Source organism: Equus quagga, chromosome 8, assembly GCF_021613505.1.
Source record: "Equus quagga isolate Etosha38 chromosome 8, UCLA_HA_Equagga_1.0, whole genome shotgun sequence".
Classification (NCBI taxonomy): Eukaryota; Metazoa; Chordata; class Mammalia; order Perissodactyla; family Equidae; genus Equus; species Equus quagga.
Window position 1 is genome coordinate 53129028 of NC_060274.1, and position 27977 is coordinate 53157004.

The 27977-nt window shown below is 35.0% G+C and overlaps 1 protein-coding gene across 3 annotated transcripts in view; it reads right to left on the bottom strand.

Annotated features, from left to right (window-relative positions):
- Positions 1–27977, bottom strand: part of SEMA3E (semaphorin 3E) — a 260812-nt gene that overhangs the window by 208640 nt on the left and 24195 nt on the right. Inside the window, exon 1 of one of the 3 annotated variants that reach the window (XM_046668803.1) lies at positions 4262–4365. The exons of the other annotated variants lie outside the window; for them this stretch is intronic. The gene's annotated coding sequence lies outside the window, so the exon portion shown is untranslated. Of the gene's footprint in view, positions 1–4261; positions 4366–27977 lie in introns of those variants that run through there. 3 annotated transcript variants of the gene reach the window in all.

Genomic DNA, 27977 nt, shown 5'->3' on the forward strand with positions numbered 1-27977 from the left:
AGTTCTCACTTATGCAATCTGTTTTATATTCACCTCACTTATTTGTATCATCCACCTATCGCTATTCAAACCATCAAAGAGGTAGATCTAAATTTAAAAATAATTATATGAAAATTTATATATAAACACACATATCAACACATAATGATAGATATACATGAACGGCAGATTAGATAGATAGATAGGTAGGTAAGTAGGTAGGTAGACAGATGATGGTACTACCCTTCCCTTAGTCTCTAACAAGTGAGTGGAGACATAGTTTACTCAAGAAAATTGAAGGATAAAGAATAAATTAATAGGCATCAGAAGAATATACAGCTCCTTTTGTCCAATGGGAGCAAAACTTTGAAGAAAGTTTTAAAAACCATACGTTGTATAGTAGCCTTTTGTTGTATAGTTTCTATTTTCCATATTCATTACTATTTTAACTTAAGTGAGAGTTTGAACAATAGGATGTCAGTGACTTGCCAAGACTCAAGATGTTACTCTTAAGATACTAGGGGATAATGCAATGTCCAAGACATATCCTGGTAGTTGCAGAAGTCACTTAACATATGAAAGTAGCCATTTAATCAGGACTGCATTTATTTTACAGGTAGGGGAAATCACTATATATATGACATATATGTATGAGATATATATGAGATCTACATATGAGATATATATAATATGTAGGAGATATATATGAGATATATGACATATATGAGATATATATGTGATATATAGCTATGTAATGCTTTGCCTGAGTGAGTTAATCCCAATAATTCTCTAATATATACAAATTAGATGAAATTGAAACAAAGAACAAAGAAAGTGCTGACAGATTATCCACTCATTTTAATTCTAGGTGAAGTATGTGATTGATGATAGAGGTTTTAAAGCAAGAATAGAGAAAAATTTGTTCTAGGATAGAAAATGTAGAGTGATTCTTTTTCATTATAAAAAAGTCAAAAGAAATATATGTCAATTCAGGGGTTTGGAAATAACATAATATTTTATGTTGTCACGTTTATCACAAGTATAAATAATATTATAGTATTTATATTTTAACAAACCATAAGGAATAGCAAAAATGTCTCCATATAAAATTTTATCTCAAATTTGACACTGACAATTTTTTTTATTTATTACTACTATCATCATTTTGTTTTTTTGGTGAAGAAGATTGGCTAACATACTCTGTCAATGCTCCTATTTTTTTGCGAGGAAGATGGGCCCTGAGCTAACACCTGGGCCCATCTTCTTCTGTTTCATATGTGGATGCCTGCCACAGCATGGTTTGAGAAGCGATGCATAGGTCCGCACCTGGGATCTGAGCCTGCAGACCCTGGGCCACTGAAGTGGAGTGTGTGAACTTAATCACTATGCCACTGGGCCAGCCCCTACCGTTTTAAATTTTTAAATATAGAAACCTAAAATACATTGATTCTGAGAAACATATGTAATGTAAATAGCTGCCAGAATTTGAAAAATATGTAAATATTAACATAATTTTGGCACATGGAAGACAAAGTACATTACCTCAATTTCTACCAAGTTTTTGTGAAAGAGTACTGTTTGCATCCAATTATGACTGTGACAGCTTTCTGATAAGAAAATACTGCAATGAAATAATAAATATGTTTCACATATACTCCCCCTCCACCCCAAGGACTTTTCTTAGGTTTCTGATATTTAATTTGGTTTTATGGCTATATTGTGTAAGATTACTATGCTATGCATAAAAATTATCTTTTTTGCTGTTGTAGTTACTAAAAGATATAATCCATAGTTTGGACTACTGAAAGATGCCAGCCAATACAGAGAAATGTTTTAAAAATTCACACAATTCATAAAATAAATGAAAGAACTAATTACTAAAATGAAAGTAGAGATTATTTATTTCTTTCACAGCTATTCCAAAACAAACTCCGTGTCACAGTAGAATCAGTTGTAACTAAGAGGAGAAAATCTAGAAAATGAAGGACTCACTATAATAAAAAGCAGATGACTTCAGAATAGAAATGTATTATGCCTAAATTTGATTAAATGTAGCCATAACAAAAGACAGCTCATTCAAATATCCGTCCTTCAGACTTGCGGAGCTTTGCAGGTCCTTGAAGAAAAAAAGTCACAGAAGTTGTGGACTCAGTACCATTATTGGAATTAATCAGAAATGTATAGAAATTCAATTAATAACTACTCTTATTATAATATTTAATATATGAAGAGCTAAGTTTGGCCATGCTTTATTAGACAGATTCTAAAAGGCATAATACAATTTATCGTAGTATATAATTTAACTATTGGCAGATGTATGTTGAGTGGGATAGAAGTTTCGTTAGATTTTACTTTTCAAGACTGAATGACATGTTATTTAATTACACTTAAATCTATTAGGACAGAGATTCTTTTTAAAAAAACTAAAAGCTATGGCTACTTATTATGCATAAGCTGTATTATATAATAAAGTATGTAAATACAATACTTACATATTGTAATTGCTTTAGCATGATAATCTCACTTTGCATTAGCAGAACAATTTTTGGATATTATTTTTAAAAATTACAACCAATTTTCAAATTCAAATTTAAAATCTGAAATTTAAAAAATCTCAGAAAAAGTTTTTTTTAGAAAAGAAATCAGTCTATCATTTGCAATGCAAACAAATAAATAGAATTTAGGGTTGCATAAATGTCCACTATATTTTGACATGGTTTACGGTAAATCAAACTTAATAATTAAAATTAACCCAACATTGGCAGATATTCCTACATATATTCGTAGCAACACAACCATTGATATATGCTAAGAAATATGGAAAAACAAAACATGATTAATAGAAATCCTGAGTGAACGGAAAATGTTTTCTATCATTTTTCAGTTAATTGATAGATATAGATTTGAATAAAAGCTCTAAGAACAAGTTTCAACTTCCACAATTATTTTTTTCCTGTCTTAATTCACATTTACCACAGCAAATTTAAGACTGGCTAGGTGGAAAAGTAGCTAACATTAATCTATAAACCTGGCTTGTTAAAATTGGCTTTGGAAAACTAACAATGCATGAACTCACTGACGGAGTGAGTCATTCTTAGGAATGTGATAAAGGTTCTTGCTTTTGCCCAGTGTAGTTAACCAAAGCACACGCCGCTCTGTGCCTAAACAACCAATCAATTTAGTTATATGAGCCAACTCAATTACAAAAAATCATTCACAAGAAGAACAAAAATCTCAACTTTGGTAAGACGAGGAACTTGATATCTTAAGTCCCTTTATCCAAAATTCTTTCTAAAACTCAACAGGAATAATTACAAGTACACAGAATATTCCAATCTCTTGATTTCCTGCTTTTAAAGTAGAAAATTTTTTGATTGCTCAAGAAATTCTGTATTTTTTAATGGCTCTCAATTCATCCTCCTTATACTAATCACTTCTACTGCAAATTAAATAATGTGGTCAAAACTGAACTCACCCTTACTACCACCTTCATTTTAGCTAAAATCATAGAATCAAGTAGAGTCACTCTAGATGTCTTTCTTTCAATCAGCTCCCTCATTTCCATTTTCTCATCCATTCCTGTTTGTTCTAACCATTTACTATTTATTATGTGCATCCCTTCCTGTTTACCTTTACTGGCCCTTCCTCCATTTGGAGGATGATCATTTCTTTGCTGTATCTTACTAACTGAATGATTTTCCTCTTGTCTGGAATGCACTTCCCCACTCTCCTTCATAGAGCTAATCCCAACTCCTTCATCAAAAACAGTTCACAAATCAGCTCTGGGATGCCTTCCCTAACTTTACAATCTAGTAAATTTCTTTTGTATGCTTCCTTAATCCACTCTATTACAGTACTTATACCATTGAACTATAGTTATCAGTTTACATAACCCTCTCCCTTTTGCGTTGAAGGCAAGTCCTATATTATTTGTTTTACTCCTGGTCCACGAAAATATGAGGCACTAAACGCTGTGAATATTTCTTCAATAAATACAGTTGCCAAGAAGTTTTTTTAAAAATTCTTGATCCTAGTACCTATTAATATGTCAAATTCTATATCAAAAATGATAATATCAGATTTTCATTATTGCATAGGTTTCATGTTCTCTAGATGATGAGTTTGGATTTTAAGAACAAATCTAAATTAATTTTAAGTAGCTTAAAGTTTCATATATTAAGCCTTATATATATCTACTCTGAAACCAATTTATAATCCTGGACTTTCAAAAGCAATTATCAAAATAAAGTCATTCTGTACAATAACTGGAATTAAAACTTACAGCTTCACAAGATTCAGCATCTTTCAAGGATGTGTAGCATGGCTGAGGTCCTAACTCCTCAAATATCTTCAAAAATAAAATTCAACACAGGGGCTGGCCCTGTGGCTGAGTGGTTACATTCGTGGCTCCGCTTCGGCAGCCCAGGGTTTCCCCGGTTCGGGTCCTGGGCATGGACATGGCACCGATTGTGAGGCAACGCTGAGGAGGCATCTCATATAGCACAACTAGAGGCACTCACAGCAAGAATATACAACTATGCACTGGGGGGCTTTGGGGAGAAGAAGAAGAAGAAGAAGAAAGAAGATTGGCAACAGTTGTTAGCTCTGGTGCTAATCTTTAAAAAAAAAAATTGCAACACAATTTAAGTCCCTACTATCGTGTGTTATTTCAGCATTAAAGATTCCAAGCTGTTTTTTTAGATGTTCCACACACATCAACTGAAGCAGATTGCTGCACTGCTCATAGCAGTATTTACAGGCATGGACCTTGAATTATTTTGCTTGTAACTTAAACTTCTGTGTTTCAAGAAAAGGGAAGTGAGCTCTATCAACTTTCTTGTTTGAAGGACCTGTGCTAATGAATAATAATACCACTGGGTTTTTAACTACAAACACTGTTTTATTTTGGTTCTTAGGGTATGTTTGTTTGTTTAACCTGCATAGCATTTTTAAACTAAAATTTTCAAACTACTATTTTTAATGTTTTCAATTTAATGCATTGAATTTTGCACCATGAAAAAGAAATTTTGCAAACACCAGTAGATTAAATCTAAAAACACATATGGCATAATATGACATCATATAACTTAAATCAGTGCAAGTGATAACTGAAATCTGGAATTTGATGAAAGCTATTAGCTGACCAATTGATCATTAAACTGCTACTGAAGTCAGAGTATTATAAAATGGACTGAAAGCCCATGTGAAACAAGCTGTCAGAGTGTATAGGTAGAAATGAATTGGCAATTTTTTAATTTCATTCACAAGAAGTTTTGTCTACACTGCCAATCAAGGATTATGTTTGGGGAACTTTTCTTAGCAATAGGAAATCCTGTCATCATTTTTACTAGAGGAAAGCATTTAACTGCAAAATACCAACATTATTTCTCTTCATGTGCTGTGAGAAGAAACAGAATTATACATCTTAAGAATACTTATGTGTTTAAGGCAGGTCTAAAGAGGTGTCATAACTCTACATGAAACCTTAACTTTTGAGTCATGGAGAGAACATGGTTTTATACTGCAGTCACAAATGCAAGTATTTTTCTCATACATAAAAGGAAGAAAGAACAATTCCAGTTTAAAAAGTAAAATCATGATTAGAAGTCTGTACTCATAATGAAAAATGGAAGTGGAAACTAACTGCATTAGAGTTTTCCTGAGACACAAATTACAACTCTACTTTTAGACTGTTCAAGTCCAAATACATGAAAACCTAGATAATAAGATAATACACCTCCCTTTTCCACTGGTTGGATGATGTTCTGACAACCAGCAGTCATTCTGCTCTGCAGACTGTCGCACCTCTATCAAGTGTTGAACAATGGCTGGTGAGAGCAGAGTTGCACAGCAGCACTGATCAGGTAAATAATGACCACTATTTCTCAATGATAGATTAATTTTTATTTGGACAGCCAGATGCTGGAGAGATAGGATTGCCATCTAATCTCTTACTTGAAAGAAATTATTTTTAGATAAATTTTCTCTATTACATAGCAACAAAACAAACATATCTACCTCACATTATATATATATTTAACCTTTATGGAGTACAAGGTAATTGGTATCAGATAAATATACTGATACATTACTATAATAATTATATATATGTATATGTATATATGTATATGCTACTGTTGAGTATATATATAAACTTTTTTAAAACTAGAGTGTAGGAGCCAGCCTGGTGGCACAGTGGTTAAGTTCCACTTCAGTGGCCCAGGGTTTAACGGTTCAGATCCTGGATGCGGACATATCACCAACCTGTCAAGCCACGCTGTGATAGGCGTCCCACATAAAATGATGGAAGATGAGCACAGATGCTAGCTCAGGGTCTATCTTCCTTAGCAAAAAGAGGAGGATTAGTGGCAGATGTTATCTTAGGGCTAATCTTTCTCAAAAAAAGTACAGTGTACTCTTCATATATATCAGAAACAGGCCGTCATTTAAGTGAACTTTGAATATGGACAGAATATTTTTAAGTTTCAAGGCCCCTTCACTGTTCCCTCCTCCTCCATTCTTGCCACCCTCCAATTCATGCTCCATAGAACAGCAAAAACAATCTTTTCAAAAGGAACTCAGTGACATTATTTCCCTGCTTAAGCCCTGCTGTGTTTTCCCAGTACATTTGGGAAAAATCCTCACTCCTTATCTTGTGCAGGAGTCTGCATCCTCGGGCCCCTGCCTATTTCATAGTATGTAACACTCTCATACTAATCATTGTTTTCAGTTCTTTGAAGATGTTAAGCAGTCTCTGGTCTTAGGTGACTGGCACATGCTGTTCCCTCATCTGCAATGCTCTTTCTTTGATCTTCTCATGGGTAAGTCTTCTCGATGCTTACACCTCAGCAACAATGCCCCATTCACAGAGAGGCCTTCCCTGACCATCCAACCAAAACTAGGGTTCCCTCCACTATTTTCTAACAGAGCTTCCCATTTCTTTCATAGCACTCACTAAAACTAGCAACGATTTTGTATATTTGCCTTCTCATTTCTTTGCTGTCTATCTCTCCCACTAGCATGTACATTGGGACAGGGACAATATTTGTCTCTCTCTCTCTTTTTTTTTTTTACCATTGCATCTTGAGTGTATAGCATAATTTCCCAGTACTCCATAAATGCTGAATAAGTGAATGACTGAATGCCCATTAAGTAACACAGTGTAAATTTGCACATATGAGTATTAAAGTAATAAGATAGAATGTGACATGAGGGATATATAATCAGCCTTATCATATTAGGGTACTAAGACATCACAAATTGGTAAATGCTTGGGTAAATCAGCTCCCTCTGAACAGCCATAATGATTTACATGTATTTCTCTTAACTGTATGTACCTTCTATTTTGTAACTCAGCTATTTGTGTTCATATATTTTCTGTTTTATTAAATCACAAAGTCCAAGAGGACTTTAAGAACTTTGTGTTTAGTTTTACTTTGGGTAACTAACTGAGCTCTCCTTCTTAACCTTGAACAGTGAAAACATAGGCCAACCAAGAACTCCACCACTGACTAAGCTATGTGAAGTCTGGAATGTTAGTCAACTTCTGGGGTTCTCAAGTTCCTCATCTGTAAGGGGTACCCTGCTACCTACTTCACAGAATTTTGGTAAGATTAAATGAAATGGTATATCCAATGCCTTGTACTTCACATTATCAATAATGGTAACTATAGTGGATCGAATGGTATCCCTCAAAACATACGACCACATCCCAAAACAGGTAGATGTAATCTTATTAGAAAATGAGTTTTCATGCTTTGGAAAAATAGGTTTTGCAGACATAATTAAGCATCTTAAAACGAGATCACTCTGCTGGACCTTAAGTCCATGGGCAAATGTCCTCTTATCAGTGACACAGAGAGAGAAGAGGAGAAAGCCACGTGAAAATGGAAACAGAGATTGGATTACTTAGTTCAATTTACATATATTACAAATAGCAAATATATCACTGCATATGTGTATGCAAATAGAGAGATAAATACAGTCATTTGAACACACACCCCCATGTCATCATCTTCATCTTGTCAAATCATTTTTATTATCTTTGAAACAAACAATGGCATTGGGCCAAATCAGAAGTTGTGAATCTCATATCAGTGACTTTGTAGGGCACCTGAGGAGTCCTGAATCCCTGCCAATCAAGTAAATGTTGCAGTTATAGTCAAATAAACCTTTTTTCCAAGGAGAACATGCATAGCTTTCATCAAATCTCAGATGCATTTGGGACCTCCAAAAGAGAAATCATCTCAAACTTGAGCATCTTGAAGGTCCTTTCTAGCTGTTATATTGATGCAATGTTTCGGGTTTATGTCACTTTAAAGCAGCCAAAGAGGTTTTACATGCTATTTTAATCAGTAAGATCCTATCTTTGAAGACCAAGAGCAAGCCAAAGAAGAGACTATAATAGAAGTTGTTTTAAGTAAACTTATCTTCTTCCAAACATTATAATAAAAATCTACAGGTTTCCGTTTCCTTATGTGCAGTCTGTCATTACCCACCAACCTCCAGGAAAGGAAATAATCTCTACAGTCAACAGTATAAATACAGACTCCAGGTTTCCTTGAGCTCTGAAATTGCTGTATTCAAGTTAAAGGGTCACAGGAGGCACAAAGACAGAGGAAAGAAAGTAAATGAAAAATACATAGCTTCCTTACTTCTTTCAACGTAAGAAACTTCAAGGTCATTCTTACCAGAACAGCCATATTTCTGCATTGTGTACACTGAGGGCTACAAAATAAAGTTAGAATGGACATGTATCTGATAAGAATTGGATCCTATGAAGTTCTTAAAATTCACTGCTTCTCTTTTATTACTTTCTAAAGTTTACCAAACAGAAACTGAAGAACTTCCTGCAGAATATCATCACATGAGGCAAATGTCAACAGTATAAACAAAATAAATCATATGTCAAGTGATTTCTTGTAAAGAATTATGCATGTCTCTCATCTCTTTCAAGTTAACAGAATTTTAAGTTATTTGGGGTTTGTAGGAAATATATTATGGATTATCAGGCAGTGTTTTTGAAAATTAAAGCAAACTAAGTTTTCAGTTTATTCACCATGTAAATATATGAAGAATATTGAGGATTCAAACAAATTATTATATGAGAACAAGGTGTGGTAGGTCTGGCATAGCACCTTGTTTTATACGGCAGACGGACAGTAAGTGCCCCTTTATTGTTTGAAAGCACAGAAATAATTGTGTGGATGAAAGTCTTCCATTTAAAAGTCATCAAATTGATTTTAAAAGTTGTGACTTTGAAGAGCGATTGCTTTCCCCTAAAAATGAACTTCGCTGTGGCTTTTAGAAATAGGTTGGATTAATTGCTGAGTGAGGCAATGGTGAGTGGTGGGTAAGTGCAAGCTCTTGCACCACATTTCCCGGACTGAAATGTTGTCTCTGCCACTTAGAAGCTGAATGACTTTAGCAAGTTACTTAACCTACGTATGTTTCAGGGTTCTTTTCTCTAAAATGAGGATAATAATAGGAACTAACTTCTAGAGTTGTTTGAGGATGAAATGAGTTAATCTTGTATCTTACTTTGAATTTAGTAAATTCATGAAATGCGTTAGTCATAATATAATTTTTTTAAGTTTTATTTATTTATTTTGTTTGAAGAAGTTTTTTACTAATGTGTAATTTCCTGAGTCTAAGGCTCAAAGGTTATTCTATATACCAATATCATGGCCTTAAAGTTATAGGAAATATATTCCTAACATATTACGAATCATGTTGATCAGGCATTCTTGTGTGTAACTTCCACATATTTGGGGTATCTGATTCAAAAATACATAGGATATACTACTAATTCCATTTTATATATAATATTTTAAATTTCATTTTAGATTTACTATTTCTCACAGGAATAAATCTAGAGTAGGGCAGAAACTCAGTTATATGCCTGTGATCTATTGGCTTAAAATGTTAGTATTTAATCATGTTGGTACGAAACAGTTTACCCTTTATTAGTTAATCACATCTGTCCCATGTTAATACATTCTGATATAGTTTCTATTTCTCTTCAGTTTCGTCTATCCTGTACCTTGCTAAAAGATTCACTTTCTTACAACACAGTTTTCATCATGTGCGCTCTTTCTTTCATGTTGACATAATGATTTTAAGAAATCATTACTCCCAACTGACACTTCTCAGCCTGGTATTCATTTTAAGTCTTCTTGAGCAACCATGTAATGTGTTTGTATTTCTCTTCCCAATACTTTCTATCTCTATCCTTGCTAATTTTTTTTATTTATTCCAGTTGTTTTATTCAATTTTGTATATCTAATAGTAGCCTTTATACAGCATGCTAAACAGCTTTTGTCAAATTAAATCTGTTTTTTCAAATTATTCTTTAGCCACTTTAATTTCATATTTGCAAAATCCTAACAAGTTTACCAATCTTTACTAAAGTCTTTTTTTAAATGGCAAAAAGAGATACCATTCATAATGTACAGCAAAATCTCCTTCTTGTCTTCTTATCTCATTTACACAGAATCTGCCCACAAAAATGTCTATCTTTTCTCAAAATATTTAAAAGCTTTCTTCCCTTTCCTTCCTTTATGAATTTATTACTTTTCTCTTCCAGAAATAACGTTGTCCTTTCCAATTTAATCTAGTACTCCTGGCATCTGCTTTTTTCCTACCCATTACCCTGGGTATGCTTAGCAAAGAAGCAGGAATCAACTTGGCAGATTCAGAATTTTTTTTAGCACGCAAAAAGGGAAAGGACTGTGGATATGCATATGCTACTTCTTTTTCTGGAGCTGCAGACCTCTAAAATGTGTCTTCAGATATTAATCAAAAGGAACTAAGAAGAATTCATCACAATTTTCAGTAGAAATTTGTTGAGTTAAAACCCTTGCAAAAGGAATGTAGGTCAATTAACTATAAATAAATTATATATATATATTTTCCAATAAAATGTCAATTCATACAAGCAACGCATCTGCACATATTTTGGGTAGTTGCTGCCATGCTGTCATAGTCACTTAGGGATTTGTGATTCAATTTCATTTCGATACCAATCACAACCTATATTCCATAATATCTGTTGGATATTTATTTGTTCTTTTTTCCCCCTTCAATCAGAAATACTGCTTTACCATAATTATATATTTAGTTCAGAAATCTATCCTTTTATACCATCCTTAATTCAGCAATATTTATTCTCACATTGCTGCATAATGGGGGGCTGCCAACGATAAGCCAGACATCACCACACTTACTAACTGTTTGACCTGGGCTAGGTCTCTATGCTCTCTAGACATGGTTTCCTTATACGAAATGGACACGATAATACAGGTCAACCTCTCACATCTGAAACCCTTGGAAGCTCACATACTCTAGACTGAAAAACACAGTTTATTCTCTCATAAGTAAAGTAACTTGCTTTCCTTAACTTTATTGAAAGTTATTTTACTTTATTTACTATGTTTTACCCATACTATGAAAATCTAAGCAGCCCTTTAAAAAAAACACTAGATCTAGATGTGCAGATATGGCGAGAATCTCAGATACATTGTTGATTGAAAATCAAGTTCCCAAATATTGTTATCATATGGTATGAGCCCATTTATGTAGAAAACAGCTAAAAACTATATATATGTACATAAAACATGCATATTTGGTCAGGTAAATATATATACATGTACACATAATCAGAAATAGCATATTGGTAAATACATTAGATTGCGTAGAGAAATGTTTGAAAGTACAGTATAAAATTTCTAAAGACAATGATTAAATAAAACTAGAGATGAATATGGTTACAAAATATGCATCTGTGTTGTATGATTTTTTTAAATACACAGGTATTTGAGAATTACTTATGTAATTAAAATATTTAAATATTGCTCCAAGTAATAACTTTACATTTTATAACCTTTTATACCTCAGTTATTATTAGATTAATTTGATTTTCATGTCTATAAGCTAATTATATTTGGTGTAACTGACAATATTTATACTGGTAGCCTTTTACAAGCTTATTTTTAATGTTAAAAGTCTCACAGTTTTTATGCTGGATATAATAATTGATTCTCATTTGCTTAAAGAAGCTGAAAAGCTGTTGGTTAAAAAAATAAGAATTGTGAAAACCTCTGTAGTTGAAGGCCTAGGCAGATGGACATAAAGAAACTGCCATTTAAAAGCAGCCAGGCATTTCTCTCTCTGGGTGGAGACAAGGAGAGAAAGAGGAAATGCCCAGGTAATGTGAAGAGTCTCCAGTAATTAATTTGAATATTAAGTCAATGTCAACTATTAGTACTCCAAGCTAGTGCAGCAGATGACAAAAGTCACATATTATTATAGATGCATTTGCTAATAGCTTAAAGGTGTTAGACACCCCCTCCCCCCACCCCGCTTTTTAAATGACTTAATCTTGTGTCTGAATGTTCTAAATTGTAGTCCACCTTTGTCTCAGATCATATTAGCATGAAAAGTAAATGAAAGTCTTGACAATAAAAAACAACGAAACATGAAATCTTAGCTGCAGCCCTACTAGTGAAACCTCTGGAAATCTTGTGCCCAGATTCCTATGACTACTTCCTAAAGCTCCTGGGGGACCTTCCAACTATAGCATCCTGCTCCTCAGATTTTCCCAACAAGGCTGACAAGCTCGTGTCTCTGTGGTGACATCCTCTGAACTTTCCAAAGGTGATGCCTTTCTCACTTCTCTTCAGCAGCTCACTAAACCGAGGTGCGTGATTGGGAAAGAGGTGGAAACCCTCTTCACTGTCAAGTTCAATTCCGTTATCAGGTCAGAATCAAACGCACTGTCAGCTCTCATGGTACTTCACTGGCTCAGCCAGCTATCATTTTCTTAAATTAATTGTAATTTTACTCATGTTTTTTTGACTAGTCCAGAAGGTAATCTGATTGACAGGATTTTGTTAGTCAACACTATTCCTTTCCTCAGACTTTTAACAAATAATTATTCCTTATTTAGTTTACACTCCTCTCGTTTCTTCAGACTGAGTTTTCCCCATCTAAGATTATTATTTATCAAGATTCTGCCTAGATTATGTATATCTAGATTATTATTATCTGTGAGATTAAAAATTGCTCTTGTTTTCAAGACACAAACACTCGAGTTTGGTCAATTTTACTTCAATCCCAGCATGTTCAGCCACTTGTCTTTACATGAAGCTGCTTAGCTCTCTGACAGCTGAGATCCAGCCAGCCCTTCTCGCGAGACATCTAGACCAGGGTCACACAACAGAAACGTGAGCCACATAGGTAACTTTACATCTTTTATGAACTACATTTAAAAAAAATAAATAAGAATCAAATGAAAACAGTTTTAGTAATATGCTTTATTAGCTTAATATACCCAAAAATATGATTATTTCAACATGTAATAAGCATAAAATTTATTGAGATATTTTATATTTATTGAAATTGAGTATGTATTTTACACTTACAACACATCTCAATCAGGACTAGCTACGCTTCAAGTGCTCACTAACCACATGTGGTTAGTGGCTATTTTATTGGATGGTGGAGATCTGGATAGTCCAGAAATGGCGATTTCAAAGTGGCTCAACAGTTTAAGCTTGGTCTAAAAACTTTGTTTCACATTAATACTTATCTTAAATACTAAACTTCTGTTTACCATGTCCAGTGATGGACTCCTCACACCTTGAGCGATTGTTTCCTCAGATCAATATATAATACCCTGCTTCTGACATTATATGCTTTATTCTGCTTTTTTAAAATTGAAGAAAGAATATTTCTTTTTAATGCAATCATTTTTATAATTTCTTACATAGCTAGGGAAAATTATTTTCTTTGTTTTGAAATTAAACTATTAATAACATAGTCTCATCATAAAAAATCAAATACCATAAAATCATATACATTAAAAAGTGAAAGTACTCTCCCCTCCTGTTCCGTATTCTGTTCCCTAGAGTCACTCAAGATTTACGGTACATCATTGTAGACATTTTTCCATATCAAAGAGATGTTTAGAAACAGGTATTAAATACTCAGATTCATTTACAATATTTTATATAGGTTTTGTTCTCCTAAATGAAGATGCGTAGATTCATTACAAGGTCTAGTGCACATACATGTTTGATGACTATTAGAAATATAAGGTTGCCTAAAATCAATCAACGTGATACACCACATCAACAAAGTGAGGAATAAAAACCACATGATCATCTCAACAGATGCAGAGAGAGCATTTGACAAGATCCAACAGCCATTTATGATAAAAAACTCTTAACAAAACAGGGATAGAAAGAAATTACCTCAACATAATAAAGGCCACATATGACAAACCCACAGGCAACATCATACTCAGTGGGCAAAACTGAATGCCATCCCCCAAGAACAGGAACAAAGCAAGGATGCCCACTATCAGCACTCTTATTCAACACAGTACTGGAGGTTTTGGCCAGAGCAATTAGGCAAGAGAAAGGAATAAAAGCAATCCAAATAGGGAATGAAGAAGTGAAACTCTCACTGTTTGCAGACGACGTGATCTTATATACAGAAAAACCAAAAAACTCCATTGGAAAACTAACAAATAATTAACTACAGTAAAGTTGCAGGGTACAGAACAAACTTGCAAAAATCAGTTGCCTTTCTATACCACAATAACCAACCTACAGAAAGAGAACTCAAGAATACAATTCCAGGGGCCCGCCTGGTGGTGCAGAGGTTAAATTTGCACGTTCTGCTTCTGGGGCCCGGGGTTCACGGGTTCAGATCCCTGGTGTGGACATGGCACTGCTTGGCACACCACGCTGTGGTGGGCTTCCCACATATAAAGTGGAGGATGGGCACGGATGTTAGCTCAGGGCCTGTCTTCCTCGGCAAAAGGAGGAGGATTGACAGCAGATGTTAGCTCAGGGATAATCTTCCTCAAAAAAAAAAAAAAATTCCATTTGTAATCACAATTAAAAGAATAAAGTACCTAGGAATAAATACAACCAAGGAGATGAAGGACTTATACATTGCAAACTATAAGACATTACTGAAAGAAATTGATAATGACATAAAGAGATGGAAAGAGATCCCTTGCTCATGGATTGGAAGAATAAACATAGTTAAAATGTAGTTACTACCCAAAGCAATCTACAGATTCAATGCAATCCCAATCAGAATCCCGATGACATTCTTCACGGAAATAGAGCAAAGAATCCTAAAATTCATATGGGGTAACCAAAGACCTCAAATTGCTAAGGCAATCCTAAGAAAAAAGAACAAAGCTGGAGGTATCAGAATCCCTGACTTCAAAATGTACTACAAAGCCATAGTGATCAAAACGGCATGGTACTGGTACAAAAACAGGCACACAGACGAATGGAACAGAACTGAAAGCTCAGAAATAAAACCACAACTATCTACTATCAACATGGCCATGTGTGCAGAGAAGAGCTAAAAAGTGGGATATCGATTAGTCTAAGTTGCAGGATCCTTGGTATTACTGCAGAACTGGTGTCTTCCTGGGACGTGAGATAATAACCTTCTTATTGCTAATCCACTGTTAGTTGTATTTTCTGTTACTTGAAACTTAAAGTGTCTATTGATACAAACATCAAGAAAAATATGTTTTATAGACTTTAGTCAAAATGAAATAGGAATCGTTTTCATTAGTGAAATTAGAATTTAAGCCACCAGTTCTTGATGAGGAAGTTATTAATTTTCTGTCAATTTATTTCCATGTCATCTATACATTATGACTTGAACTTAGAATTATTTGCAAACAAAGAGTAATTCTCCAAAGAATAAACAAATGTTTAGTTTTACTGCCAGTAGAAATAAAATTGACACAGATAAACAAAATATAAATACACTGTCAAAATTGTTTATTTTAAAATGTTTTTGCATGCATGCAAATCTTTATTGGATTAAAGAATATATTTTGGGACCAGCTGTCAGTAGCAACTTATAATTATTTATTTTTATAGTGTGGTAATTTTCTCCCTGTTAAATTACTACCATCTGCCTATCGCTTAAGGAGTGTGTCCAGTGTTCCATACACTGAGTTTGAAGAAGGAGTAAAACATAAAAATATGTATTATATTTAAGAATCCATATGTATTTGTCACATATAATACAAATATTAACAAAATGTGGTAGTTTGAGATAGGATCAAACCATAGAAATGAATCATATAAAACTGCCACTTTTGTAGGCAAAATGATCAAATATTGGAAATTTCACATGGTTTGAACTAAAACAAAACAATTACGAATTTTTCAGAAAATATAAAAACTGGCATGGTTTTGTATTTCAAAGTTATTTTTTTTCTTTTTGTAATGAACAAATAAGGCTTATGTCACTTACCTTAAGAAACCAGAAGCAGAGCTCTGCTTGAGAAGACAACGCTAACATAACAAACAGCACAGGGACCGGACGAGGGTTTACCTTTGGTTGATGCGCATCAGTTTATGCAACGCAGTTCCAAATCAAACATTTTTCATTGCTATAACATTACGTCTGTCTTGCAGATACAGTCATACAAAAAATACAACCACAATACTGCTTTATAAGTATAGTGTTCTGTTCTAATTGTGGGAATAAAAATATTTATAAGTATTTGTACATTAACATTGCATGGTGTTAATATCTTAATGCATATTTTTAACAGAGTTTATAAAGAGCATGATGAAAAAAATCTTTGCCATAAACTTTAGAAATACTGTACCTGGTAATGTTTTTATTTTTAAAAAATCATTTACATGTAAAAGGATGAAACTGGGACTTCTAAATTATCCTGGAGCTCTAAATGAGGATTACTACTCAATATCAAACTTATGCTTTATACTAAGTGTGGACAGAAGCTAGATAAAATGAATAAATATATACTTAGGGTTAAGCTAATGGGTAGGTTGGGGGTGATACTTTGCTTGCTATATTTACAAAGCATTAATTATTCCCAGGTTTTAAAGTACTAGTGAGTCTAACCTGTATTTTTTAGCATTTTCTCTGGTTCATTTAATTTTAAAATAACAGAACCAAATTTACATTTTTTTTTCCTATCTCTCCCCCACCGATGGCCAGTATTCAGATTAAGCCAAAAGGCTTGGAACTTATCTAACAGCACAGTGACATTTAGGAGGTAGAATTATCAATACTTGATGATTGAATACAGAGGGACATAGTGAATGTCCCTAGAGAGACATTTGGTATCCAGGAGGATATTAAGTAGCAAGCAGCTGATATATAGGTTTGAGGTTCAGGAAAGCATCTCAGTTGAAGGTACTAAACTGGGGGGTAATTACCATAGAGGTGCTAGCTGAAATAAAAGGAGTGGATGAAATAGCTGAAGAAAACCTGGTCAGGAAGTACAATGGACTGAATGTTTGTGTCCCTTCCTAATTCGTATGTTGAAATCCTAATACCCAATGTGATGGTATTAGGAGGTGGGGTCTTTAGGTGGTAATTAGGCCACGAGGGTGGAGCCCTCATGAACTGGGTTAGTGCCCTTATTATAGCAACCCCAGAGAACCCTCTGGCCCTCTTTAAACCAAGAATTCGGCAACAAGAATTCAACAAGAATTTGGCAGTCTGCAACACCAAGTGGGCCCTCACCAGAACCCGACCATGCTGGTACCCTGATCTTGGACTTCCAGCCTCCAGAACTGTGGAAAATAAATTTCTGCTGTTTATAAGACACCCAGTTTATGGTACTTTGATATAGCAACCCAAACTAAGTTAGACAGGGAGGAAAGAGAAATAGGAGAGAAAGATGTCTTCAACGATGAGAGAAGCACATGTTTCAAAAAGAAGGACATGAATAAAGTCAATTAAGCTGAGACCTAAAAAGTGCTCATTAAAGTAGACTGTTAAGGTAGTTAGTGGGCAAATCATAGAGAGCATTGTTATTAAACTTTAGTTACTAGGTAGCCATCAGGTATTTTGAAGCAGGGAGTGACAAGATCATAAAATCAAATATATGTGGTAGTAATTATCTCTGAAAGCTCTATGTGTGTGTGTGCATGTGTGTGTTGGGAGGGGTTGCTGGACGAGGAGAGAATTTTGGGCTAGTTAGTAAGTATGTAGTCTGTTGTAACAAGATGGTCATTGTGGGACGGAAAGGAAAGCACAGAATAAAAGAATACTTAGATGTAAAATCAAGAGCACTTAGTAACTGCATGTAGAGGCTGGACAGCAGCTAGGTGGAATTAGAGATGCCAGGAGGACTTATAGACCAAGGTCACCATCAGCATGGTGGTGCTGTCCACTAACAGTAGAGATGCAGGGAGAAGAACAGCTTCAGGTTGTTCAAGAATGAATTGTTTTGAACCAGACTGAGTTTGAACAATCAAGGTTTATGTACATTGAGAAAGCCAGCAAGTAGTAAGTAAGGGTCTAGAGATAAAGAAGAGTTCAGATCTACAGATGTGGATCCAACTGATCCTCAGTGCAAGAACAGTTTATCCACATATTTTTAATATTTCTAAATACACCACAAAAATATATAACAAAACGTGTAGTGCATAAATGGAAGTTGGTTTCCATTGACAGCATTTGCAAAACTATATTTACTTGTAGATGATAATTTTTAAAACTATATTTGAATGCTAAAAAGTAGGTGAAAAATATTTTATTTCACATTTGTTAAAAGTTATGTTTGTGTTGGGAGGTACACAAACCAGCCGTCTCCTTTTTTTACAATACATTCACAGGTGTTGTTAGTGGCTGAGGTTTTTCCGTATACTAGGGAATGGTGCCAAGACAGAGAACTTTGCCAGGTTATTCCAATTAAAGATGGTTTCTCCCTAGGGAGCATGGAATATTTTACCCTCTCTGTCAGAAGACAATCTTCTGTTTTGCTTTTCAAATAACATTTTGTGTGTAAGAAGGTGAGGAGCTTATGTGGGAACAATTTAAATTTGTTCAGCCAGCAAGAAGTTTATGTAAGGCTTTGTTTCTTAATAAGGGCACCTGAAACTTCAAATGAAATTACCAGTCTTTCCAGGTGCAGGTGATCAAATTAGGGATGGGAAATGGGCCAAATATATATAAACAAAGGAACCATTTCCGAGGATGCCAACTGAAACAAGTGGAAAAGGATCAGACTCAACAGTGATGGAATTTGAAGGACTAATAAATTAACCTACTGGGTCTGAGCAGATTGCTGAAAGAATTATCACACTGCTATAGAGAGGATGAGTGCAAACCTTCCCAGTTTTTCTAGAAGGGTATGAATTTCAGATATTCTGTCTTTTGCTTCAATATTGGAATATTTATTTATTAGTACCAGATCATGTGCACATTTTTTTAAAAATATGTTATATTGGCTTGTTTTGTTTCTTCTTAACAATTATTTCCCTTTCCTAAGAACTTGACTTAGTCCATGTACTTAAACAAGCTCTACACAGCTCAGCATCTGAGCTCTATCCTCAGCATCAGGGTGGGCATAGTAGTTGAAATCTCCCGGCCAGTGATTGCTTTTAGAAACTAGGCCCACGACAAGTGGTCTAAAGGACTCCCTCTGCACCTGCAATTGGCTTAGTAATAAGCATTCAACCTAATTTATTCCAATTAGATCTTTGGGGGATAAAGTTTCCAGGGAACTTCCAGGAAAGACAGTCTCTTACTTTCTTTTTTTTTTTTTTTTTGAGGAAGATTATCCCTGAGCTAACATCTGCTGCCAATCCTCCTCTTTTTGCCGAGGAAGACTGGCCCTGAGCTAACATCCGTGCCCATCTTCCTCCACTTTATATGTGGGACGCCTACCACAGCATGGCTTGCCAAGCGGTGCCGCGTCCGCACCCAGACCCAAACCGACGAACCCCTGGCCGACAAAGCAGAACGTGCGAACTTAACCACTGCGGCACGGAGCCAAGACCCCGTCTCTTACTTTTTTAAAGTCAGCTGCTGCAATGGGCAGGCCTCTCACTCAGGGCGCTAGTGATCAGCCTAGAACTCCCGTAGCTAGCTGATTCCCAGGGTGAGGAGAAAGTGCGTGTGAAGGAAAGCTAAACTAAAAGAAGCTACGTTAAAAGAAGCCAGAGTCTCGATTGAACATCTTGATTGAGCACCCCCTTACTTTTAAGATTTCTTCAGTTAAATAAGCAATTATTTAAGACAATTAAGTTGGTTTCTCTCTTACTTGTAACCAAAAGCATCCTAATAATAGTGTGCTTAAATAGCAGTTTTTCACAATTCCATGACATAGAAAATGATTTGTATTTTTCTTAAGAGTCTTATATTTCTTTTTACTTATTTTGAGATGATTTTGGATTTATAGAAGAGTTGCAAAAACAGCACCGAATTCCAATACACCTTTCACCTGGCTTTTCCTAATGTTAAAATCTGATGGTGGTACAATTATCAAAACTAATAAATTAACATTGGTACAATGCTATTAACTAAACTACACACTCTATTCAGATTTCATCAATTTTTACATCAATGTTCTTTTTCTGTCTCAGCATCCAATGCAGGATCCCAGATTGCATTCAGTGGTCATGTCATGTCTTCTTAGTCTCTTCTATCCTGTAGTATTTGTTCATTCATTCCTTGTCTTTAATGACCTTGACACTTTTAAAGAGTACTAGTTGGTTGTTTTGTACAATGTCACTTAATCGGGGTTTGTCCGATATTTCCTAAAAATTAGGTTGAGGTTATATGTCATTAGGAAGGACACCACAGAGAAGCATCACATCTCAGCACCGTAATAGAGAGTTCGTGCTTTGAGAAGTCTGCTCATGTTTACCCTGATCACTTGGTTAAGGTGGCATCTGCAGGGTTTCTCAACTGTAAAGTTACTACATTTTTTCTTTGCAATTAATATATTTTGGGAAGGGACTTTGTGACTACGCAAATATCCTGTTTCTCCTTAAACTTTTGTCCACTAAGTTTAGCACCTATCTTTGGCTCTTACTTGCAGCAATTATAACTATGGTGTTCTAATGGTGATTTTCTATTTCTCTTATTTCTTCATTTTTAATTGGAATTTTCCTATGAGAAAGAATTGTCCCTTCTCCCATTTACTTATTTATTTAGTTATTTAAGTTAGTCTGGACTCATGGACATTCATATTATTCTTTTGGCTATAATCCAATGCTGTCATAAGTTATTTGTTGCTCAAGTGTTCCAGTGTTGGCCATAGTGAGCTCTTTCAGGTTGGCTCCTGTGTTATTTTGACACTTCATCCTTCTTTCCTTCCTTCCTTCTTTCCTCTCTTTTTTTTCACATTCATGCTCCAGGTCAATCTTGTATTTTATTTGCTCCAGTCCAACCACTCCGACAACTTCTCTAAGAAACCCTGGTTCCTCTTCATTGAGAATGCCAGATATACTCATGTTCTTGAGTGTCACTGTTTCTGGGTTCTCTCAGTGGATAAAGACAGGAGATATATGTATGCATATTAACATATTCAGACACAGTGCTATAGTTTAACTATATAATAAATACATAAATGAACAAACACAGAATGGATTACTTCTATATCTATCTCTCTGTGTATATATCTTACAATTCCATGAGAACAATCTGTTAATCTTTACTTTCCAGCCTGATTCCTTCATCTGATTTTCCAATGCCTGGGCGGGAGATGTTGCTCACTAGCCTCTAGGTGCCCAGTTTCCCATTTTTCTTCATCATCTTACCCAACATGTGGTCTCTTCTTATTGGCGTCTCACTCTCTTTCCTATGCCTTCCGTGTGCCCTCTGATCTCATGACAGCATCTTGGACCTTCCTATAGTTACAAGAACTTTGGTGAATCTTTTGGCCACTTCATAAAATATTCCTAGCCACAGAGAAACAATATCCGTGGAGTCAAATAATCAAGCTAAACTGAAAATGGTAACTTCCTAGTGCAGGACTTTAGAGAGCTCTCTTACCTGACAGCTAATCAATGGTCCTTTAATTCAGCTTGCCCATTTAAGCCTCAACACCACAGCCACACTGTTTTCAATAAGTCTGTGGATTAATGGCAAGACCAATTGGCCAGGTGATTGACTGATACTTCTAGAAAGAACAGTAATACCTTATAGAACCATCAGAGCAATCATCTATTTTATGGATAGCATCCACATAACGTTATGCTCCTGGCAAGGGACACCTCTACATAGGTACCTCTTCTGACACTAACACTGTGATTCACAAAGTCTTATGGTCAAGGTGTGACAGACTATACAAGGGTCAGAATAAGACACTTGAAATCATGATCTAGCCCAACCAAGGCCTTTCTCATAGAGTTCTCTGGTCATTGTAAGACTTAGGCCTTCTGTTAAAAAAAACTTGCTAGTTCTTTGTGATATTTATTTTCCTAACTGAACATGTCACTGCCAAGACGAGCCTTTAGTGATATTCACTCCGTAATCTTCCATCTCTATTCTCTCCCTGGTAAGAATGCATCAGATCAACGCTCTGTTTTAGCACTCAGTTCTTTATGTCCATCCATTTTACTACCTTGACTGTGTTTTGCTAAACACAAGCTCCTATGTTACCAGCTTTCACACATTAGTTGTGGCTTCCATGAGCTGTCCTACCTATTAGAAAGTATCCTATGAACACATTCATAAGCACTGTTATAGTTTAGCAAGCTTTCTAATTCTTTTGCTTATTTTTTTGATGCTACATTATATAGAACTATATTCAACTTTGTCCAAACACAGGTTAAACATATATAAGACACTATAGCACAACTACACTTTTCTTGGTTGTTGTTGTGGTAAAATACTATGAATTCACGAAAAATTCACTCTGTAGATAGAATGGAGTCAAGCTGTTGTAATCTAACATCAAACCCAATTCTAAAACCCCACCACTATCCCCTATTACTATAGAAATAATATTCCATACTCTGATAAAGAAAGAATTTAATTATCCTAAGGGGAAAAATATATGTATAGGCACAAAAGAATGTATATGAGAGACAAGGAATTAGAAATAATTTAGATTAAAAGAATGGTCAGGTACATTTCTGGAAATTGAGAGGAAGAGGAATATTTGGAAAGTACTGCAACTAACTGTACTTTTATTATAAAGTTTCATATAGATATATCAATTATGGTTTCCAAAAGGCTCTCACATATACTCTATTCTCTCATGAATATGGAGATTTATGGTAGTTGGCTCCACTGATGCTGAGAATGCTAGAGGAGGGGTGAGCTAGATCCAGTTGCAATGGTAGGTGTTAGGGTGGATCATCCAGATGGCACAAGGACTGCGCCAAAAGTTAAATGCAGTGAGGTCCTGGATCTAGCACTTCTCCAATCTCTTTCTGTATACTTCAAGTTTTCACAATATCAAAACGTAATTGTTCCAGACACCCTTTAAAAGACTATAAGAATGCCACCGTGATAAATGATACCATTTTATTCTATTGGTCAACTTTACTAAATGAGTTAGTGAGGGAAAGCATGCAAATAAATAATATAAAGCACTGAATAGTAGTGGCTTTTATAAAGCGATCTTGGGTTTTATTCATCCATCTTCACTTGCCCATATAGATAACTGAGTCAGTGTTTATATATAAAAATCAATGGTAAGTCGATGCTATTATACAGGCTAGAGTCCTCCCTTTGGAAATATGCTGCATTAATATGCTTGCAGTTTGCTGCTCTGAGCATTTGCAGAGCTTAAGCTGGGAGAATTCCAATATTCTCTTAAAGGGACCAAATGCCCAGAATCAGCAAGTCTCCTAAGGCTTAACTATAACATAATTTACTTTTAAAAAATCTGTTGTGACACCCCTCTGTGCTTCTGTAGCATCTCTATGTGTGTTTATTGTCATTTATCCCATTATATGCTATATACTTAACTGTATATCAATTTTCTCCTTGAACAAAATATACGTATTATGCATTTTTATATCTATGAGACTTCATATCTCTATAAGACTGTATCTCTAAATATGTGGCACTTAATAAACATCAGCTAAATAAATGAATAAGCAGTAAACATTATGGAAATTTCTCTTTATAAACAGTCACTAGGAAAATTTTTGTAGGAAAAACAGTTCTGAGTAAAATTTTCTTAAATGTTTGGATTTATCATCTATCATACCTCAGAAAATTAATGTAAAATATGAAAATTCCAAGAACTCTAATTTTGAAAAGCAAAAGATGAAACTAGATAAAGTTCTATGGCTTTGAAAGCCTTAGAGAAGTATTAAGGACACATTTGAATTAAATACAGAATGATGTCATTGTAAGTCACCAGTGTCTAATATTTTCTGCTTCTAGCCCTTTCTAAAATAGTAAATATAGAGGAAAAATTAAGTTACACATAACACAATGTCCCTTTCATCAAAAAGCTATGGGATTACTTTTTTCTCCTTCTAGAGGATAAAGTATTTTATGCTTAACCAAAAGTACAAAACTTCTTATGTGAATATGAGACACAGGAGAGATGCAATTTAATCATTTTAATCTAGTGAGTGCCAAAATAGTTCATTTATACTGTGAGCTTAAATTCAATAACCCATTTTTGTTCCAAGGTTGATTTACAGCTATTAAGTACTTTGATAGTTGGTCCTTAATGACTATAAAATTAAGTTGATTTTTGTTAACATAAATATGAATAGTTCTACCTAAGATGAATATAATAGAAATGAATACATATATGGTCCATTGGGTACTTACTACCCAAGAGTTTACAGATAGACTAGTTTCCACATTCAGAAAACCATTAATACTACTAAAGAGCATTAGAACTACAGAATGAGATAAGCTGAATAAACAAACCCTTGTACAAAGGTATACGTCTGCAGTGTTCCAATATTGTTTTACAGTCAGCATTGCATGAGGTCCTGCTGATGTGTTGGTGGCTTTGTGTGTGTGTATGTGTGTGCGTGTGTGTGTCTATTTTTAAATAATAAATAGCACAATTATTTTTGAAAGACTTTTTTTGGAATTTTTAAGGTAGAACACATGTATGTAAAGAATGGAAAACTTTTTAAAAACTTGGCATTTTTCCACACATTAAACACATTTTAAAAGTAACGGATTTGTAGAAAACTTAATTTTGAGATAATAATCATTTTTCCATCAATTAAATTCTATAAGTACACTACTGATCAATTTGAAAGCTTTCAAAATATGGCTTCCAATCCACTTTCCCTCTCTAATCCTTCCATCAAATGTTCACTACAGACTAGGTAACAGACTATTTTCTATGGCTACACCATGTATATCTTGCTCTGGGCCTTTGTTCATAAAAATCCTTCAAAATGAGGGACCAGCCCCATAGCCTAGTGGTTAAATTTGGTGTGCTCTGCTTTGGTGGCCCAAGTTCGTGGGTTCGGATCCTGGGCGTGGACCTAGACCACTTGTCAGCCATGCTGTGGCAGCAACCTACATAAAAAATAGACAAAGATTGGCACAGATGTTAGCTCAAGGTGAATCTTCCTCAGGAAAAAAAAATCCGTCAAAATGAAATACCCTCCCTTTGCTCCCATCTCTGTCTATCAAAATTAAAACTTTGCTTCAAAGTCTATCTCAAAAAATATATGGATTACATTAGAAGATAAGGATCCAAGAAATATTCATTATGGGAAGCATGGCAGAATCTCAAGCAATACAAAGGTGTAACAAAAAAAAAATAGGTTTTGTTTTGCCAAACAGGGTCATAATCATAAAGAAATAAGGATAACTAGAAATGATTGGGAAGTGAAGTTGTAAAAAGAAGATTAAAAAATAAATTCCAATGACAATACTACGTAGGAATGGACTAGACTCTAGAGAGTTGTGGTAGCTGAATGATGGCCTCCCCAACGATGTCCTCACCCGAATCCCTGGCACTTGTGACTTTGTCACCTTACATGGCAAAAGGGACTTTACCGATGTCAAGAAGTGAAGGATTTTGAGATGGGTAGATAATCCTGGATTATCCTGGGGGATCCAATACAATCACAAGGGTCCTTATAAGAAGGAAGCAAGAGGATTAGAATGAGAGAAAGAGCTGTGATGATGAAAGCAGAGGTTGAAATGATGCACAGAGGGGCCATAGGTCAAGGAATGGAAGTGGCCTCTAGACGCTATAAAAGGCAAGGAAATAGATTCCTCCTAGGGCCTCTAGAAGGAACATAGCTCTTCCAACTCATTTAAGGCTTCTGACCTCCAGAGCTGTAAGATAAGAAATTTGTGTTGTTTAAAGACACTAAGCTTATAATAATTTGTTACAGTAACAATAGGAAACTAATACAAGAGTCAACACAATACAGTGAAAACTATTTGGGCTTTAAACTCAGACAAAATTTGTGTTCTAAAATCTCATTTTGCTATTTATTTACTGTGTGAACTTAGGAAAGTTAGTTACCCTCTTTGATCCATCCTTACACTGGAGAATGCACACAAGATCCCTTTCTCTGAGCACCCTTCCCCATGCGTATTCTAAGTGAGCCTGACTCTCCAGCTAAAGTTGTTTGGATCAGTCTTAGAAACTTGACCTAAGCTCTCATAGTCAAATTTTCTTTCCTGAGAATTTGGACTTGAGCTTGAGAGACAGTCGTTAATGTTGGCGAGTCTCTTGTAGAGTGGCCACCTTTCTCTTGTCTGTGTACGTAGAAATAAAGAAAACCAAACTACAGATACACAGACAAAAGCAAAGGTAAGAGACTGAGACAGCCTCCTCCTTGAGCTCCTAATATATTGTCAGGTTCTGATTCTTCTTTCTTGAAGCCTGGTTATACTGTGGTGCTCTGGTTCATGAACCATCCCTTATCTTATAATAAATCTGTCCTGTTTGTTTAATCTAGTACAAGTTATTTTCCTTTACTTGAAAAAGAAATCTGACATAAAATAGACCTTGAAGTGGAGGTGTCAGGATAAATGATAATATAGTTAATGTTGTTAGCATAATTTTTGACATATAGTAAAAGTTCAATAAATGACAACTATGCTTATTTGTATACTACCATTACTACCAGCACTACTAGGAGAAAGAGAAGGAGAAGGAAGAGAGGGAGGAGGAGAAGGAGTGGGAGGAAGGAGAAGAGAGGAGAATACTTTTATTAACTGAATAGTAGAGAGCATTTCATTGGGGCTCTGGGTTTCATCAGGAATGCAGTGGATGGGAATTTTGTTTCTCTAATTCTGTTTCAGGATAGGAGCGATGTAGTTTTTGTTTCCATCCCTGCCTAATCACAGGGAAACACAATAAAGTCAACAACACCAATGTAACAAAGTAGAAAATGAGAAAACCAGGCCATATTCTCTGTAGTTTTGAGGTGGTCATAAATCACAAGTTACCATCATCATATGAACTACCACTGCCTTCATGAGACCTTTCTTGATGCTATATTTTAAAATCCTTTTCACATAGTAAGTGTTCAATAAATTTCAAATGAGTATGCCCCGCTCCACAACTCCTCCCACTCCCAAAAGAGATGTGCCCTCATCTTACCCTCTGGGGTCTAAAACACCTGACACTTGGAAGAAGACTGCTTTTTTCCAGATGAATATAGAAGTTCAATAGATTCTAATTTCATGACATAATTCAAAATGTGCCAACACTAGTAATATCTTTTTTTGGGTGTATGCAGGAGCCAATTAAAACACTAGAATCAAAACAAAGAAAAAAACACTCAACTCTATCAATTTTAATTTCAAAAAGTAAAACTATTAAAATTGGTTGTTACACCTTAACTTTAACTTAAGCACTCTTAGACATTAGTTTCATTTTGCCTCTCATGACTCTCCCACTTTTTGCCTGTAATGTCCCTATGATGATACATTTTGCTCATGTCATTCATACTTGTTTATATGTGTTACTATTCCCTTTATGAATTCTTTTAATGGCTAAAACTATACTTGGCCCATTTGAGTTTCATAACTTGCATATAGTAGATCCCCAAATATTTGGTAAATAAAACTGAAATTGATATTTAACCCAGAAAAATGTGTAATTTTATATTGTTTTATGCAAAGGTACTTGTCTGAGAAAAAGCAGTTATATTATATAATATTTCTTCAGTAAGCTTCCAACCCAACACTGTATTTCTCCATGAAATACCATTAACCCATTAATCAAAGTCCCCTACTTCTGAGAATAATAAAGCATTTAGAAGTATAGTATGAATGTGTTC